We start from the raw sequence: 16,897 nt of genomic DNA on the forward strand, positions 1-16,897 counted from the left end.
CCGAGTATACCAACACACACGTGCACACGCACACGCCTACAAGTACATGCCAACTAACACGCATCTCCCGTGTCGCCTTTAGCAGACAGTTGGGGCAAGTGTTGTAAAGCGAGCAACTATGAAGGGCTGCACGGAACACTGAACACGACGGGGGTGGGTGACCAGCACCACGCCCGGCCACCTTTGTCTCCCCACTGCTGATGTTCACGCACCGCACCAGCCACTCACTTCAGCTGAGGCGACTTAGGGGAAGCCCAAGACTGGTTCAAATATTCGCCACAGTCACTAATTTAACGCGAACGGGAATTAAACTCCGGTTCGCCGGTGTTCGTAGCGCAGTCCGTTAACCACGCAGACTACAGCTCCTCATACAAATATATACACTCACATATACATACAAACACACAGATACACACATACATGTACAGATATAAAACAGACACACACATATATATACACACACATGTACACACACGTATACAGTCAAATGTTCACACAAAATATATTCACATATAAAACAAGTGTACACGCACACAAATATATTCAAAGACAAACATCATCCTCGTAGCATTGCCAGACAGTGGGAGCAAGTGCTGTTAGCGAGTACATATATACACAGATACACAGATATGCATCCCCATATACATATACACGTGTATACTGACATAAATACCCGTACACACATATACAGGCACAAATACAAACATCTATATATAGCCTTAACATAATTTTGGGGCCAATGCTATACACACTCACATGCACGTATACATAGACCCTACGCACATTTACACACCACAGAACGGTATGCGTGTGTGTGTGCCTACAAGTCTCGCACATCCGTCTCTGCTCAAATCGAGTGTTCGTGTCCAAGGCTAGCAAGGCCGAAACGTCGAAACATTTATTGTAACGTATGTCATCAAGATAAAAACAAAACGATGATAATATTGTTGAAATCTGAGTGGAGTTATCCGCGTGAGGCACAATGCGCGCTCTGTGCGCTGCTGCTGCGTTGGCAGCGATGCACAAACGACAACAACTCGTGTCGATAGCAACAGTGCGTGGCTTTAACATTTAAACTTTAAACATACAATAGGCAACGTTTCGGGCCATGGCACCTTGTCATACACAGGGTGGTGGCGACATTACGTTGTGTGTACGAGAGAGCAGCTCGCGTGGACACCAACTCAGCCTGCGATACAACGACGACCACAGCAAGACGAGTGTTCACATCCTGCGTTAAATACACGCGATACAATTCCGCATTTGTATCGATAGCACGACTGTCAATAATATACAACTTGCAGCTCTCTGTCCATCCACAGCTAGATGAAGGCCTTCCCACATTGTGTCGGTCTCGAAAGTTGTTTGACCATACTTCACCACCCCGGTTAGTGCCGGTTGGTGAAGGGGGCTCATCGGATGTCGCCGACGCCGCCGTTATCCGTGACCGGGAATTGAACTCAGCCGACAGGGTTCAAAACGCAGCGCGCTAAGAGCTGTGCCACCAATCCCCCCACCTCCCCCCACCCAGGATGTGTATGCGGTTACAGTCACACGACAGAACGTGACAATGGTATGAGGAGTCTTTATAGCAGCAACAACAACAATACATTTTAAATTAAACTCCTTTCGTCACCACTCACATATATAATTGTTCGGAATATATGTAAGCACACGTCAAGAACACCAGACGTGTGCATCCAAATGTCTTTTCAATTCATTCGGGTCTGTCGGCGTGGGCGACTCGGAACAATGCGCCCGCATCCCGGCACGCTACATCCACCACACCTCCTCACCTGCCTGCGGTGGTTATACCGACTCCAGTTCGCCAGCGACCCGGAACAGATATTCAGCGAGAGAGAGAGAGTTAAGTGTGTGTGTGACAATGAATGCGGCGATCGTGGTGTAGGTGCGCTGCTATTCGAAGGGCGATGAATACACATGGTGATCCACATACTGATGCCCCCATTTAAATCATAGGGAGAAAATATTGACACAAGGACACTTAATTTATCGGCCTCCACACAACGTGCACATATCACCCCGTTTAACAATCTGCTCCGTGGGGTATGGAGCCGTCACTCTAACAAGAAAGTAATTCTGGGTCATTCAAATTCGGTGGGGCATCTATACATGGATCGGCCTTGCAACGCTAACGACGTGAACGATGTGTGGTGAGTGGGGATGGATCACGCGATGTGGGATCGCGGCTGCCGTGACTTTGAGAGGCGCAAGTCGCACGGAGCGACGCCGCCCGCGTCATTAGCGAGGGCTTCCGAGCCCCCGTGTCACTGGGCCGCTCAGCCCGTGACCTGTCCAACCTGTGACCCGCTCAGCCCGTGACCCGCTCAGCTCGTGACCCGCTCAGCCCGTGACCCGCTCAGCCCGTGACCCGCTCAGCCCGTGACCCGTCCAACCCGTGACCCACTCAGCCAGTGACCTGCTCAGCCCGTGACCCGTCCAACCCGTGACCCGCTCAGCTCGTGACCCACTCAGCTCGTGACCCGCTCAGCCCGTGACCCGTCCAACCCGTGACCCGCTCAGCCCGTGACCCGTCCAACCCGTGACCCACTCAGCTCGTGACCCGCTCAGCCCGTGACCCGTCCAACCCGTGACCCGCTCAGCCCGTGACCCGTCCAACCCGTGACCCGCTCAGCCCGTGACCCATCCAACCCGTGACCCGCTCAGCTCGTGACTCGCTCAGCCCGTGACCCGTCCAACCTGTGACCCGCTCAGCCCGTGACCCGTCCAACCCGTGACCCGCTCAGCCCGTGACCCGTCCAGCCCGTGACCCGCTCAGCTCGTGACCCGCTCAGCCCGTGACCCGTCCAACCCGTGACCTGCTCAGCCCATGACCCGTCCAACCCGTGACCCGCTCAGCTCGTGACCCACTCAGCTCGTGACCCGCTCAGCCCGTGACCCGTCCAACCCGTGACCCGCTCAGCCCGTGACCCGTCCAACCCGTGACCCGCTCAGCCCGTGACCCACTCAGCTCGTGACCCACTCAGCCCGTGACCCGCTCAGCCCGTGACCCGTCCAACCCGTGACCCGTCCAACCCGTGACCCGCTCAGCCCGTGACCCACTCAGCCCGTGACCCGTCCAACCCGTGACCCGCTCAGCCCGTGACCCACTCAGCCCGTGACCCGTCCAACCCGTGACCCGCTCAGCTCGTGACCCGCTCAGCCCGTGACCCACTCAGCCCGTGACCCACTCAGCTCGTGACCCGCTCAGCTCGTGACTCACTCAGCCCGTGACCCGTCCAACCCGTGACCCACTCAGCCCGTGACCCGCTCAGCCCGTGACCCACTCAGCCCGTGACCCGTCCAACCCGTGACCCGCTCAGCTCGTGACCCGCTCAGCCCGTGACCCACTCAGCTCGTAACCCACTCAGCCCGTGGCCCACTCAGATCGTGACCCGTCCAACTCGTGACCCGACCGAGTCAGAAAGTTTTGAGGGTTCGTGCGTGACGTGTTCGTTGGTCTCGTGGAGACCACGCCCCCGGGAGCCTGCCAGAGCGATTACGCATTTTTTGTTTTTCAAAAAAGTTCCCTTGATGAGTGGTGATTAACACCAGGACGGTGTTCCCTTTGCAATGACCGAATCTGCATCACGCTGCTGCCGATGCAGCTGTTCGTGTAAACGTGTACGGGGGAAGCGCACCACGCCGCCTCGCCCCGCGCCCACGATATTGGGCGCGCAAGTGTGATGCGTCAGAACGTGTGTGTGTAACGCGCGCAAACACACACACACGCGCGTGCCACGCAACATCGGTTTTGCGAATATAAATAATAAAATGTCCGTTAGCCTCGTACACACAAACAAATCCCTCGAACATATCCCGTAAACTTTTGTGTAATTTAATTAAAACACACATACAATGGGTAGCTAATTATTCCGTAATTAGCGAAACAATCAGAGCATCGCTGGCGTGCAGTGATTGCGGCCACGTGTCCGTGATTGCGGTTATCAGGAGGCGGTAACGTGCGAACAACTTCCATCCACCTCGGCCACCTCGCACCTCGCGGTGCCTAAATTACACGAAACCTTCCCGTCGCTCACACAATTGCGCAACAACAACACAAATCATCTCCCGATCGGGCGGACACCTCGGCCGGGCGAATACCATCCTGGCGCAATCGCGTGGCTCGCAATTAGTTAAAATGTGCAAGAAAGAAAGTAAAATAAACAAATGAGCGGCGTCAATTAATCGGGGAAGTGGGCTGACGTCCCGCCCTCATCTCAAGTATCGGAGGAATGTTTTGTTATTTAATTTTTTGTTACATTTTCTTTCCCATCCGTCGGTTTAATCAAGAGCGTAAAGGCGGCGGCGTCGTCGGGCGATGCGTCGGTATTTGAGCCGCGGCCCCGCGTGAGGTTTCAGTGCGCGCTCGCGTCGAGTTGGCGAGGCGCAGATTTGGGCCACATTCGGGGCCCGGATCCCCGCGCGCATTCACGCATTAAAACTGTGCGCCTTTATTATAAGTGTGTGCAATCACGCAATTTGGTGACGTGCGAGACGCGGGCCAGCGTGTATAAATATTAATTTAGACTAAGAGACCACCGACACAATTCCGTCGGCGCGGGGCACGCGCGGTTATCTCCGGTACTGTCCAGGGCGAGCGGTGTGGGGGGGGGGTGCTTTTCGTCATAAGTTCATTTCAAAATCTTACGAGCGAGCTCTGGAAATGAGTTACATAACGGCAATTTCTCCCGGTCCTTTGTACGTAACGCATTTTAATTTATTGACGGCGGCGCAGTCGTGTCTGCCCGCCTGTTTGTTCCGCATAGAGCGAGGCCGCCTCATTACCGGCCGATAGCGGCATCCCAGCCTCCGTCGGAATAGCGGCTTCCATCCGTAGTCCCGGTGCTGTAACACATCTGTACTTATACCGCGGACACACGGGCCGCTCCTCAGAAGCCTCTTTAACATTCACGAGCCGAAATATTCTGTTCTCCCGGCCGAGGTCTCTGTGGAAAATTAGCTGCTGGCGCGCCGCGCCATCGGACAGAAACTTCAAGGTGAGTTCAAGTTGTGGTCTGGGGTTTTCCCCCTCGCGCTCTCTCTCTCGACCAAAGACATCGATTATTTTCTCTCGGAGTGTGTTACCGCGGCGCTGTTTGGGACTATTGCACCTCGCGGGGCTGTGACTGACACGACGCGTTCCGGACAGACATGGGAATGATGGGGGGGGGGGGACGGCCTTTATTGTAGAGATGACAATGCGAGCAGAGGAAGCGGTGCCGCTGGTTACACAACGCAAAGCGGACGCACAAAACACGATGTTTTTTGTTAAAGATAAAACGGAGAGTAGGCGATCTCGATCACCAGTGCACCTGTCCAGTGCTCTCACACACGCGAGTAGCAATTTCTTGCAAACAAAACGGCCGCCTCCTCCGTACGACGTCCTTCTCTCTCGCTAAGGCCGCGTGCGCGCTCGCGTTGTGACAACCTCCGCGGCGGGCGCGCCACTCGGCGCCGAGCGGCCTCGGCTCCAGAACCCCCCCCCACGTCCCCGACTCGCGCCGCCAACAGCCGCGAGTCGAGAGCACAGACCCGCGGGCCTCTCACTCAGCGCTGCCTTCTACGAGGGAACAATCTCGCGTCCGCTCCTTTGCGCGGTGATCGTCACACCAAGGCGCACAGAAAGGTGCGACGATGTTGACTGCAACTCGTCTCGAATCTACAGAGGGCGCCACTCAATCATCGCTACCTGACCCGGAACGGTATAGAAAATCAAGCCATCGGAGCGGCATGTTTATAGGCAAAATAGCGCGACTGTTTATTACAAATGTGAGCCCTTAACGCGGTTTACAGGGTTTTTTTATTCAAACGGAGCAGACTGCTTGTTTGCGTTCCCGATATTAATATACCGGGCAGGCGACGCCTCCGAATTGCACGGTAGTCGAGCTGGTTGTTGTTGGTATAGTTGCCGCGCATGAATTGGCAGCGTCGTTACAATGCACTTCACACGCGGTCGTTGTCGTCGTTGTTGTTGTTTTTACAAAGCGTGTCAAGCAAAACCGAGGCGTGCGCGCACCGTCTGTGCCTGTGCTTTGTGTTATCGCTGTCGATCGAGGCCCTCCGTGTACGCCACGCGGCGACCGTGGTCTTAATGCTGCGGCCGATTGCTGCTCGCGAAAGCATCACTCCGGGATTTGTTACAAACCTGGGGGATGTGCGAGCAAAATTGCCCGCGGTTTTAAAAACAACTCGACGCGCAGCACCCCACTGTCCACACAAAGACGACAACGTCACTTCAAGTCACGTAAACATTAGCCAACATCTCGCATTGCACCTTACAATGAGACCTGCAAATGTAAAGCGGCCCCCGAATGTTGTTGTTATTGCCGCGGACGCCTGTGTCACCTTTTGTGTTACTCGTGTTTTTTTTACATAATTATTATTCCAATAAAAAAATATAAATTAGCGTCGCATTTTTGAGGGAAATTTGGGTCAATATTCGGTACTGAAAATATGCGAAATACACGTCTGGGGGGGGGGGTAGATATAAGGGCGACTTTAAATAAATCAACGCTCGCGTTTGTGCCTAAACAAGATTGGGTGCCTGTGCGGCCGCGCTCCGTGCCGGGTGATCCGTCTCTCGGGTCGTGGCCTGGACGCTGGCGGGGTGGTAGTGGCCACCGCCGCCAAGGCGACGGTGCTTGTGTTTTAGAGGGCGAGAGACACGCCACAAAGAGTGTCAGAGTAGTAGGTATCTTCACACCCCCCCCCCCCCCCCGTGTTCAATTTCTACTGTGAAAACGAAGCTGTGGGAAGAGCCAATTCCCCCTTAACGCGAGCCTCGCCGCTGAAGCTTTAAACGCATTCCAAGCAGGGCGTAGTTAGCAGGCGACAATTACTGTAGAACGCGAATGACACAAAATAAAAAATAATAACCCTCGTCACAACCGAAGCCCCCTATAGATGCACCTGGGCGACTAGACGCTCGCTCGGAGATGAGTGAGGGTGGACGCTTGGCCGGACACTGCGCCGCGTGCCATTGCCGATCCGCGTACTTTGCCTAAGCACCGGCGCTGCAACTGTCACCGAGAAACACCACGCAGACGGGGAACTGCACTTTGGGACGAAATGCCGTAGCGCGATCGCGCCGACGGCCGTCGTCTTGTGCCTGCGCGCTCTCGCTCCGCGCTCCTCGACTCTCGGCGATTAGAGCCGTGTCACTTGCGCCGCCCCGACTTCAAAGCGTCTGCTGGCGGGGGCTACTGAATATTGATCACCTCGCTAATTGCTCCTTCCCGGCGTGCCTCGGTAATGAGGGCATGCGCAGTGCACGCGCTCAGCCATTTTGCATGGAAAATAATTAGCAGAATAAAGATATCGGATTTTCATCTCTGCACTTCCCTTCCAGTCGCCGCGCGGTTGGCAGCCGCGGCGTCGCGGGGCGCGATCCGGAGCCGCTGCCCGGGGATTCTTCGACCGGGGGACCCGCTCACTCCTCACTCACTCACGCCGCTCGCTTACCAAAGAAGGAAGATGAAGAGAAAAGAGTAAGTTTTATTTCCTGCTTCTCATTCTTCGCGTCGTTTTGTTTTTCGTTCTCCGCCGCTCGCACTTCTGCTGCGAACGCCCAAGTTGTCCGCGCCGCGACAAAGCCGCTCGCCTCGCCCGAGTCGAGCTTCCCCGGGGGTCTTCGCGGCCGCAAGCCGCGGGTTGCGATCGGCCTCTCGCGTCCCGACGTGGCCCAGGGCTGTTACCGCTCGCCTCCCTCGAGCTCGCCCTCGCGTCTAAACTAACTTGAGCGGGCAGACGGGACCGGGACTGCTGCGTGGCCCGCGCCGAGCGGCTCCGCGTGCGACCGCGCCGCTCTCGAGTTGCGAGTCCCCGGCTCCCGCTCGTTCGCCCGCGCGCACTGTACGTGTAGTAGTGGCGGTGGTGGTGCTGTGGGTTTACCTGGCGCCGGCAGCAGCAGCAGAGCCACCACCTTACCACGTCGCCTCCCGCGAGCTGGCCGCGGGGACGCGTTTAATCCGGCGCTAGCGCTTCGAGCAGGGCGAGGAAGGCGGCGGCGGCGGCGGCTTCCCCGCGCGTGCGGCGGCGGCGAAGGGAGGAGCGACTCCTCTCCGGGGCGAGGAGCCCCGCGGACGGCGCGCCGAGCGGCGCGGCGAGCGGCGACAGTCGGGGGGAGCGAGGAGAGAGGGAGCGAGCGAGGGGGAGCGGACAGCACGCGGGAGGGGATACGAGAGGGAGAGAGCGAGGGAGAGGGAAGAGAGAGCGAGCGAGAGAGAGAGCGCGAGAGGGAGAGAGCGCGAGAGAGAGAGAGAGGAGAGAAAGAAAGAGAGATGATGCGGAGAGGCGGCGCGTCCGAGGCGAGCGCGGCCCGGGAGCACAGCGAGCTGTGAGCCGGGCGGCCCAGGGAGGAGCGCTCGCCCAGCCGTGCGCCGCCGGTAAGAGGCCGATCGATCGCGGCGGGGTGTCAGCGCGGAGACCCAACGATCGCATCGGCTTTACTTTTTACGATGATTTTTCTCCCTCAAGTTCTTAGCTGAATGGGTTTTCGGGTCTCCAGCCTCGGAGCTTCTTGGCAGGGGCAGAGCTAGACGCTATATAGCGCGGGGGTTGACTTCGCCCCGTGTGTTGTGCACGATCGCTCAGATACGCCGACGCCGGCGCCTCTTGCAGCACGGATTGGCAACTGCTCTCGATGCTCTGGGAGCGAGCTGGGGGATCGATAGATCTATAGTTTAGGGGAAAGTGCCTTCTGCATTGTATTCCCCCAAATTGTCAGTGGCACCGAAATGTAGTGGCAGTCGGGGAGATTGGAAGTAAAATGGAGGGATAAATGGACAAATGATGTGGGGTTTTTTTCCCCTCTTCTCTTTTTTCCTCTTCTGAGCGGGGACCGAGTGTGTGTGCCGCGTTCGCTTGAGCCACAGCCACTCCGCCGTGGCGTGGCGTGGAGCTGGCCGCATGGCCGAGTCAAACGCCGCTCGGCTGACGTCGAGTGGATTTTTTGTGTTGTTCCATTTGTCGATGCAGTTTTAGACTGCGGGGGGAGACCCCCCGCCCGACTGACTCACTCGCTGACCGACTGACCTCTACTATCCAGCGTCAAAAGGGTCGCCCCCCCCCCCCCCCCGTGGGGAGAGGGGCCCAGTCCGGAGGGACCGGGCGGGTTAGAGACGCCGAGACCCGGCCGCGCGTGCGGGGAGCGGCGCTGCCGCTGCTGCTGCCCGTGTTGTCGCTGCTGCTGCTGCTGCCCGTGATGCCAGGGCAAAGATCGCGCGGAGGCCTCGGATGTGAAATGATTGTTGCTGCTGCGATGTCATTAGCTGCAGACTGTCACTCCAGGGTTTAACTCTCTAGTGTTCTGCTCTATCAGCAAGAACGCACGGTTTGGTTAGACGCCACGGGACGTGGGCAGGGAGTGCACGGCTCCAGGGAACGGACACGTGCGTGTGTGCGTGCGTGTGAGAAAACGCGAGGCCTGCGCTCGTGCGTGGCGTTGGACTTGTCGCTGTTTGCTTGTGTCGCGTCGCCCGCTCTAGGGCATCGATCGCATGCAGGGCCTGGCCGGCGTGCGCATTGTTCGACTCTGTTAGTGCTCACTTTGCTGCGAGCCCCCTCCCTCCCTCCCGTGCACTCCCTGGGAGTGAGTGTCACAGGGGCTTCCAGGCTCCTCGCTTTGTAGTCGCCGTGACAAAGCAGTGTGGTGGCGAGCTCGCCTCTCGTGGACCTTCTCAGGCTCGTTCTGGTGGCTTCACCGGTTGAGTGCAGAGCGGACAGCCCAGGCACTGCCCAACTTACCGCTGGGCTCTCATTACGATGGTTAAGTGTTGCACAAATTTACATCATAATCTGCGGCATTTTTTGTCGATTGTCGCATTTTTAGACTTTGCTCGACGCCAACTGTTTCTGTCTATACCGATTTGCTGGGAACGCGTAGCGGGGGTCTGCTCCTCCGCGTGGTCACTTCTCGACGAACTCCACCATCGGTGAGAGAGAAAGAGAGAGCCGAGTCCTTGAAGTCTTTGCTCCCCATCATCTCCTGCGGCGGGCGACTCGCCGCTTCGTTGGGATTGGGGAAAGTTGTTGACTCGATCACCACGGGGTGTGCGGCCCTAGTGTCCGTTCGGCACGATGTCCCGACGTTTTACTCCCACGTGCTGGGGATTTTGTTCCCCGAAGATGCCTCCCCCCCTCCCGAGACATATCACATAGATACGAAAACGTGGGGACATCGTGGCGAACAACAACACCAAGCAACGGCGGTAACAAATCCCCGAAAACCTCAGACGGGAGAAGCGAGCGCTTCAATCGCAACATCGACAAACCACCCTCCCACCCCCCATTTGTTTTTATTTTCACGAGACGCCGACACCGGGACACCTCGCTCGGCACGGGCGCACGTGGCCAGGCGGCCTTCGAGCGCGGGCGCCCAGGGGCTTCCGAGGTGTCCCTCGCTGGACGCTCTTCAGCTCGCGGGATGGGTGTGGGGGTGCAGGGAGTGAGTTCGCTCTCTCTAAAATTAACATAACAATGCTCCCCAAAATCTTTCGACGTTCAGTTGGAAGTGGAAGATGGGGGGGGGGGCGAGCCCCCATTCAATGGCTAAACAAACGCCACGCGCCCCGCGCGTTCCCGTGCGCGGTGATTAACCGCCGGCGCTCTCGGTGGCCGCGCTCATCGCACGATCGATATGAAAATCAGCCACAGTATTCAGGGGGCTCGCCCACTCGCCATCGCCGCCGTGCATTAGGCCCTCCTGAGTCATCCCTCCTCTCTCGTCCTCACACTCACGCTCTCTCACTCACTCGCTCCCTTTCACTCACTCACACTCTCTCGCTCCATCTCACTCACACTCACGCTCTCTCGCTCCATCTCACTCACACTCACACTCTCTCGCTCCCTCTAGCTCACTCACTCGCTCCCGCTCACTCACTCACTCGCTCCCTCTCACTCACACTCTCTCGCTCCCTCTCACTCTCACTCACGCTCTCTCGCTCCCTCTCACTCACACTCTCTCGCTCCCTCTAGCTCACACTCTCTCGCTCCCTCTCACTCACACTCTCTCGCTCCCTCTAGCTCACACTCTCTCGCTCCCTCTAGCTCACTCACTCGCTCCCGCTCACTCACTCACTCGCTCCCTCTCACTCACACTCTCTCGCTCCCTCTCACTCACGCTCTCTCGCTCCCTCTCACTCACACTCACTCGCTCACTCACTCGCTCCCGCTCACTCACTCACTCGCTCCCTCTCACTCGCTCCATCTCACTCACACTCTCTCGCTCCCTCTCACTCACACTCACTCGCTCACTCACTCGCTCCCGCTCACTCACTCACTCGCTCACTCACACTCACTCACGCCCTCACTCTCCCTCTCACGCTCCCTCTCTCACGCTCTCTCACTCACACTTTCTCTCACTCACGCTCTCTCCCTCTCACGCTCCCTCTCTCTCTCACTCACTCTCTCTCACTCGCTCTCTCCCTCCCTCTCACGCTCTCTCCCTCTCACGCTCCCTCTCTCACGCTCCCTCTCTCACGCTCCCTCTCTCACTCTCTCACACTCTCAATCACTCACGCTATCTCTCACTCACGCTCACACTCTCTCACTCACGCTATATTTCACTCACGCTCCCTCTCTCACACTCTCACTCACGCTCACTCACGCTCCCTCACTCACACTCTCACTCTCTCACGCTATCTCTCATTCACGCTCCCTCTCTCACTCTCACTCACGCTCACTCACTCACGCCCTCTCACTCACGCTCTCTCTCTCTCACACTCTCACTCACGCTCTCACTCACTCTCTCACGCTCTCTCTCACTCACGCTCTCTCACTCACACTCTCTCTCACGCTCTCTCTCACTCACGCTCACTCACTCACGCTCTCACTCACTCTCTCACTCGCTCTCTCTCACTCACGCTCTCTCTCTCTCACGCTCTCACTCACTCACGCACTCTCTCTCACGCTCTCTCTCACTCACGCTCACTCACTCACACTCACTCACGCTCTCTCTCACGCTCCCTCTCTCACGCTCCCTCTCGCAGTGCGCTCTCTCACGGCGGCTCGGGCAACGGACAGGGCCGACTTGGCGGTGTTGTGTGCGTGTGTACACGTGCACTGATTGTGAGTGTGCATGTACAACGAGGGTGGTGTGTACAGGTGAACTGATTGTGTGAGTGTGTACACGAGAGTGGTGTGTACACGTGTGCGTGTCTATATATGCAGCCAACACCGTTGACGATTATCTGAACCTAGTCACTCGAGAGACAAAGGCGGCCGGGCGTGGTGTTGGCCACCCGCCCCCTCGTGTGCCGTGCCGGCTTTTAACCTACAGTCTGTTAAGGCTACACGGGGGAGCTTTGTTGTTATCTCTATGTGCTGCCGTTAGCGCTACGCTGCGCTACGAACCCGGAGAGCCGAGTTCGATTCCCGCTCAAGGCCAACACCAGTGACGATTATCTGAAGTGGTCCTGGACCTCCCCTAGGTCGACTCGGCATCAAATAAGTACCTGGTGCGGTGTGTATACATCGTCACTGGGGAGACAAAGGCGACCGGGCGTGTGCCGTCTCGGCCTTAATAGGTGCTACTCGCTTACAGCACTTGCCCCAACAGTCTGTTCAGGCTATACGGGGGATCTTTGTATTTGTATACACAGTATTTGTGAGGTGTGTTTTTTTTGTGTGTGTCCACGTGTTTGTGTGTGCGTGTGTACGTCCTGTGTGTGTGTTTACACGTAGTGTAGAGTTCACGTGAAGTGAGCGCTTATGTACACGTGAGCGCTTAGTGCTGTGTGTGTGCTGTTCTACATATGGTGTAGTGTGCACGTGGGGTGTGTGTATACACGTGGTGTGTTGTTCATGGTGTGTGTGTATACACGTGTGTTCATGGTGTGTGTGCGTGTGTATACACGTGTGTTGTTCATGGTGTGTGTGCGTGTGTATACACGTGCGGTGTTCATGGTGTGTGTGTACACGTGGTGTGTGTGTGTATATACACGTGGTGTGTTGTTCATTGTGTGTGTGTGTGTTTACACGTGGTGTGTTGTTCATTGTGTGTGTGTACACGTGGTGTGTTGTTCATTGTGTGTGTGTACACGTGGTGTGTGCGTGTGTGTGTACACGTGGTGTGTTGTTCATGGTGTGTGCGTGTGTGTACACGTGGTGTGTTGTTCATGGTGTGTGCGTGTGTGTACACGTGGTGTGTTGTTCATGGTGTGTGCGTGTGTGTACACGTGGTGTGTTGTTCATGGTGTGTGTGTGTGTGTACACGTGGTGTGTTGTTCATGATGTGTGTGTGTGTACACGTGGTGTGTTGTTCATGGTGTGTGTGTGCATACACGTGGTGTGGTGTCCATGGTGTGTGTGTGTGTGTATACACGTGGTGTGGTGTCCATGGTGTGTGTGTGTGTGTGTATACACGTGGTGTGTTGTTCATGGTGTGTGTGTGTATACACGTGGTGGGTTGTTCATGGTGTGTGTGTGTACACGTGGTGTGGTGTTCATGGTGTGTGTGTGTACACGTGGTGGGTTGTTCATGGTGTGTATGTGTATACACGTGGTGTGTTGTTCATGGTGTGTATGTGTATACACGTGGTGTGTTGTTCATGGTGTGTGTGTGTGTATACACGTGGTGTGGTGTCCATGGTGTGTGTGTGTGTATACACGTGGTGTGGTGTCCATGATGTGTGTGTGTGTATACACGTGGTGTGTGTGTATACACGTGGTGTGGTGTTCATGGTGTGTGTGTGTGTATACACGTGGTGTGGTGTTCATGGTGTGTGTGTGTGTATACACGTGGTGTGGTGTTCATGGTGTGTGTGTGTGTGTATACACGTGGTGTGTGTGTATACACGTGGTGTGGTGTTCATGGTGTGTGTGTGTGTATACACGTGGTGTGGTGTTCATGGTGTGTGTGTGTGTATACACGTGGTGTGGTGTTCATGGTGTGTGTGTATACACGTGGTGTGGTGTTCATGGTGTGTGTGTGTGTATACACGTGGTGTGGTGTTCATGGTGTGTGTGTATACACGTGGTGTGGTGTTCATGGTGTGTGTGTGTGTATACACGTGGTGTGGTGTTCATGGTGTGTGTGTGTGCGCGCGCGCGTATGGGGAGCGGTAGCGGAGTGATTCGCGAACCGCGCTCGGAACTTGACCTCCCGAGTTTGATTCCCGCTTATGACCAAGATCCAGGTGTGCTGTTGGCCACCCACCCCCTCGTGTGCCACTCACCGGACGAGTTACTCGTGAAAAGCACTTGCCCCAACAGTCTTGTTAAAGGCTATCCGGGGTTGGTTGTCTTCGCGGTTGGGTGTGTGTCTGTGTGTGTGTGCATGGTAAGTGAATGTTACGTGCTGTTGCGTGTGTGCGAGAACGTTTCTACACGTGGACTGTATAAAGGGAGCGAGTGCGTGCACGTTGTGTGTATGTGGTGTGTGTGTGTTCATGTGATGGTGGTGGTGTGTGTATAATGTTGCAGACTGTGGTTGTGTGTGTAATAAGTGGTGTGTGTTTGATGCTGTAGTGTGTGTTTATGTGATGGTGCTGTGTGTATATGTAATGGTGATGTTTTTATGATATTGCAGACAGTGTGATGGTGGTGTGTTTTCGATGCTGTAGTGTTCGTGTGTGTGTGGTGGTGTTGAGTGGTGAACACAAGTCCCAGGCCTACATCCATCACTCGCCAGCAGCCGTGATTAGTGAGCTCTTAATTGGCTTTGCCGAAATTGAGACAATCATGATTAACTAAGCAAAAGAAAACATTAAAAAATCAATATTGCCAGCGCTTGCATTGGCTCGTGGCTGATGTGATTCCCATGTCCTCCTCTGATTTTTATCTGCCCTGTTTCGAGCTGTGAGCTGATGCGTGTATTTATTAAATATGGCAATGGCTGGTATGCATGATTGCCAATAGAATGAGAATCAATCATGGGCCAAAGGGTTTCAGGTTCGTATCATAAAGCACTGCTTTAAAAAAAAATGCAATCTCATTAGGCAGACTTAATCATTACGTGTGGAATATAACCGTGTCGCATTGTCACTCCGGCCCGTGCCCAGACCCCAGGGTGTTTTTGAGGGCCCAAGTGGCGGATGTGGCGGGTGAGACGAAGAGGGCCACAATTTGATCATCGAAACGGCTGTCGGTCGCGTCCGAACGGCTCGTGAACTTGGAAGTCACGAGATGGGGACCGCGCCGCCACCGCCGCCGTTGCCTTCTTTGTGTCGTTCTTGTTTGCCGCCGTGTGATCTAAACAAAGCGAGAGAGAAACTGCCAAGGGAGAGCAAATGACCTGTGACTGTTATTGCCGGTAATGGCGAGAGACAGCGGCGTCGATGAAGAATGAACGCGGAGGATCTCTGATGGTCTCGGCAAGAAGTGCCCCTCGCTCGCGCTAATGACGTGTTCCCAGCGCGCGATGGGGAAACGAGCGCGGGCCCGCGTTATTACGCCGCGGAGTAATAAGCCAACTTGTAGTGTGGCCGAGCGCGGAGGGAGAGACGCACTGTAAAGACAAGGGGGGGGGGGGGGCTCTTTTCGCCAACTCCTCGAGCCTCTGCCGGTCATCCCAGAGTCATGACAGGTTAGCCTCCCCGCGGCTATGATCGTGTGCGGTTAATTGTTGGGCTTCCCTTTGAACTAATTAATGCAAATGGTCACAAAAAAGTGCGCTGTTCTGCCTAGGCCGAAGGGGGGGGGGATGGAGGAGTCGGGTTAGATGTGAAGATCCCCCGCGATCCAGTGAAAGGCCCCTTTTGTGTGGCCTGGCTTTTGCCGGAAGGTTTGGGGAGGGAGGGATGGGGAGTGTTTTGGGAGGGGGGGGGTACACATGGGGCAGAGTGAAGGAGGAGAGGATGAAGGAGGGTGGGGGGGGAGGCACTGGTTTGTGATCCGGAGGGCCCTGTCCTCCGCCACCACCGCCGTGCTTTCCTCGCAAAGTGGCCAGCATTTTTGGGGTGTCGGTGGGAGCCGAGGAGAGATGATACCCCCTTGTAAATTTTGGCAAATTCGCCAGGGATGAAGACGACTTCCCTTTCATGCGGCGGAGGCGGCGGCGGTGGTGGCGGTGCTGGGTGGCTGGGAAACCGCGGCAGGAATTTACAGCCCAGGTGTGGAATCGCTGCGAGGTGCCACCGTCGCAGGCAGGCAACTTTTATTTAATTGTGAGAAAATCTACATTTTACTTACGGGATTTTTTGAGCACGTTCCTGTCCAATTGCGATGAAAACGTGAAAGTTCTCACCGGCTCGGCGGAAAAGGATTTTTTTTGCGCGTGAGTGAGTATACGAGTGCGCGTGAGTGAGTATAGGAGTGCGTGCGTGCGTGCGTGCGCGCGAGCGCTTGTTTGGTACGGTACAATGCGGCGTTTGACAGTGCGGATAACGATGTCAATGGTACAGTGCAAATAAGAGAAATGTTGTAAGGTCTGGGTTGGACGTATTCGTGTTACGTGTGCAGATGTGTCTAAAACATTACCGTGATCTCTGTTTGCAAATATATTTCATGGATTATTAATAATGATATCGAATTTATAGCTGCAACAAATATATTTAAAAGTAATTCTTAAATTGTAACGTACGATTTAAATAACGGATTGTTTCTTGCCAGCACAGTTAGTGCATTGTAAAGGATACTGGCAAATGTAATTTTACAGCACGTTGAGAATATATTTTCAGTTTGTTACAAAGCTGACAGAAAAAAAAATCAAAAATTTATCTACGTGTATTTATCATAGTATTTATAATATAAAGGTTAGTAAAACATTCTCATTTAAAAAAAAATGTATCTACTGATGAGAACCATGTTGACTTTGTGGCCTACCAGTCCTCTGGAAGAGATGCGTCTCCACCGAGTGAGACTCAAATCTCGTCGTCATTTTTAATCGATACATTTATTTGCAATTGCGCGAGTTATTTATTTTCAGCAGAAGCAT

At 55.2% G+C, this 16,897-nt stretch overlaps 1 protein-coding gene across 3 annotated transcripts in view; it reads left to right on the forward strand.

Moving 5' to 3' along the window:
• Nucleotides 1-4,377: 4,377 nt before the first annotated feature.
• Nucleotides 4,378-16,897, forward strand: part of ZFHX3 (zinc finger homeobox 3) — a 127,043-nt gene continuing 114,523 nt past the window's right edge. Inside the window, exons 1-2 of one of the 3 annotated variants that reach the window (XM_078606844.1) lie at nt 4,378-5,021; nt 7,373-7,511. The gene's annotated coding sequence lies outside the window, so the exon portion shown is untranslated. Of the gene's footprint in view, nt 5,022-7,348; nt 7,512-16,897 lie in introns of those variants that run through there. The other 2 variants (XM_078606846.1, XM_078606845.1) reach the window with 2 other exon arrangements.

Source organism: Lampetra planeri, chromosome 26, assembly GCF_965212315.1.
Source record: "Lampetra planeri chromosome 26, kcLamPlan1.2.h2, whole genome shotgun sequence".
Taxonomy (NCBI): domain Eukaryota; kingdom Metazoa; phylum Chordata; class Hyperoartia; order Petromyzontiformes; family Petromyzontidae; genus Lampetra; species Lampetra planeri.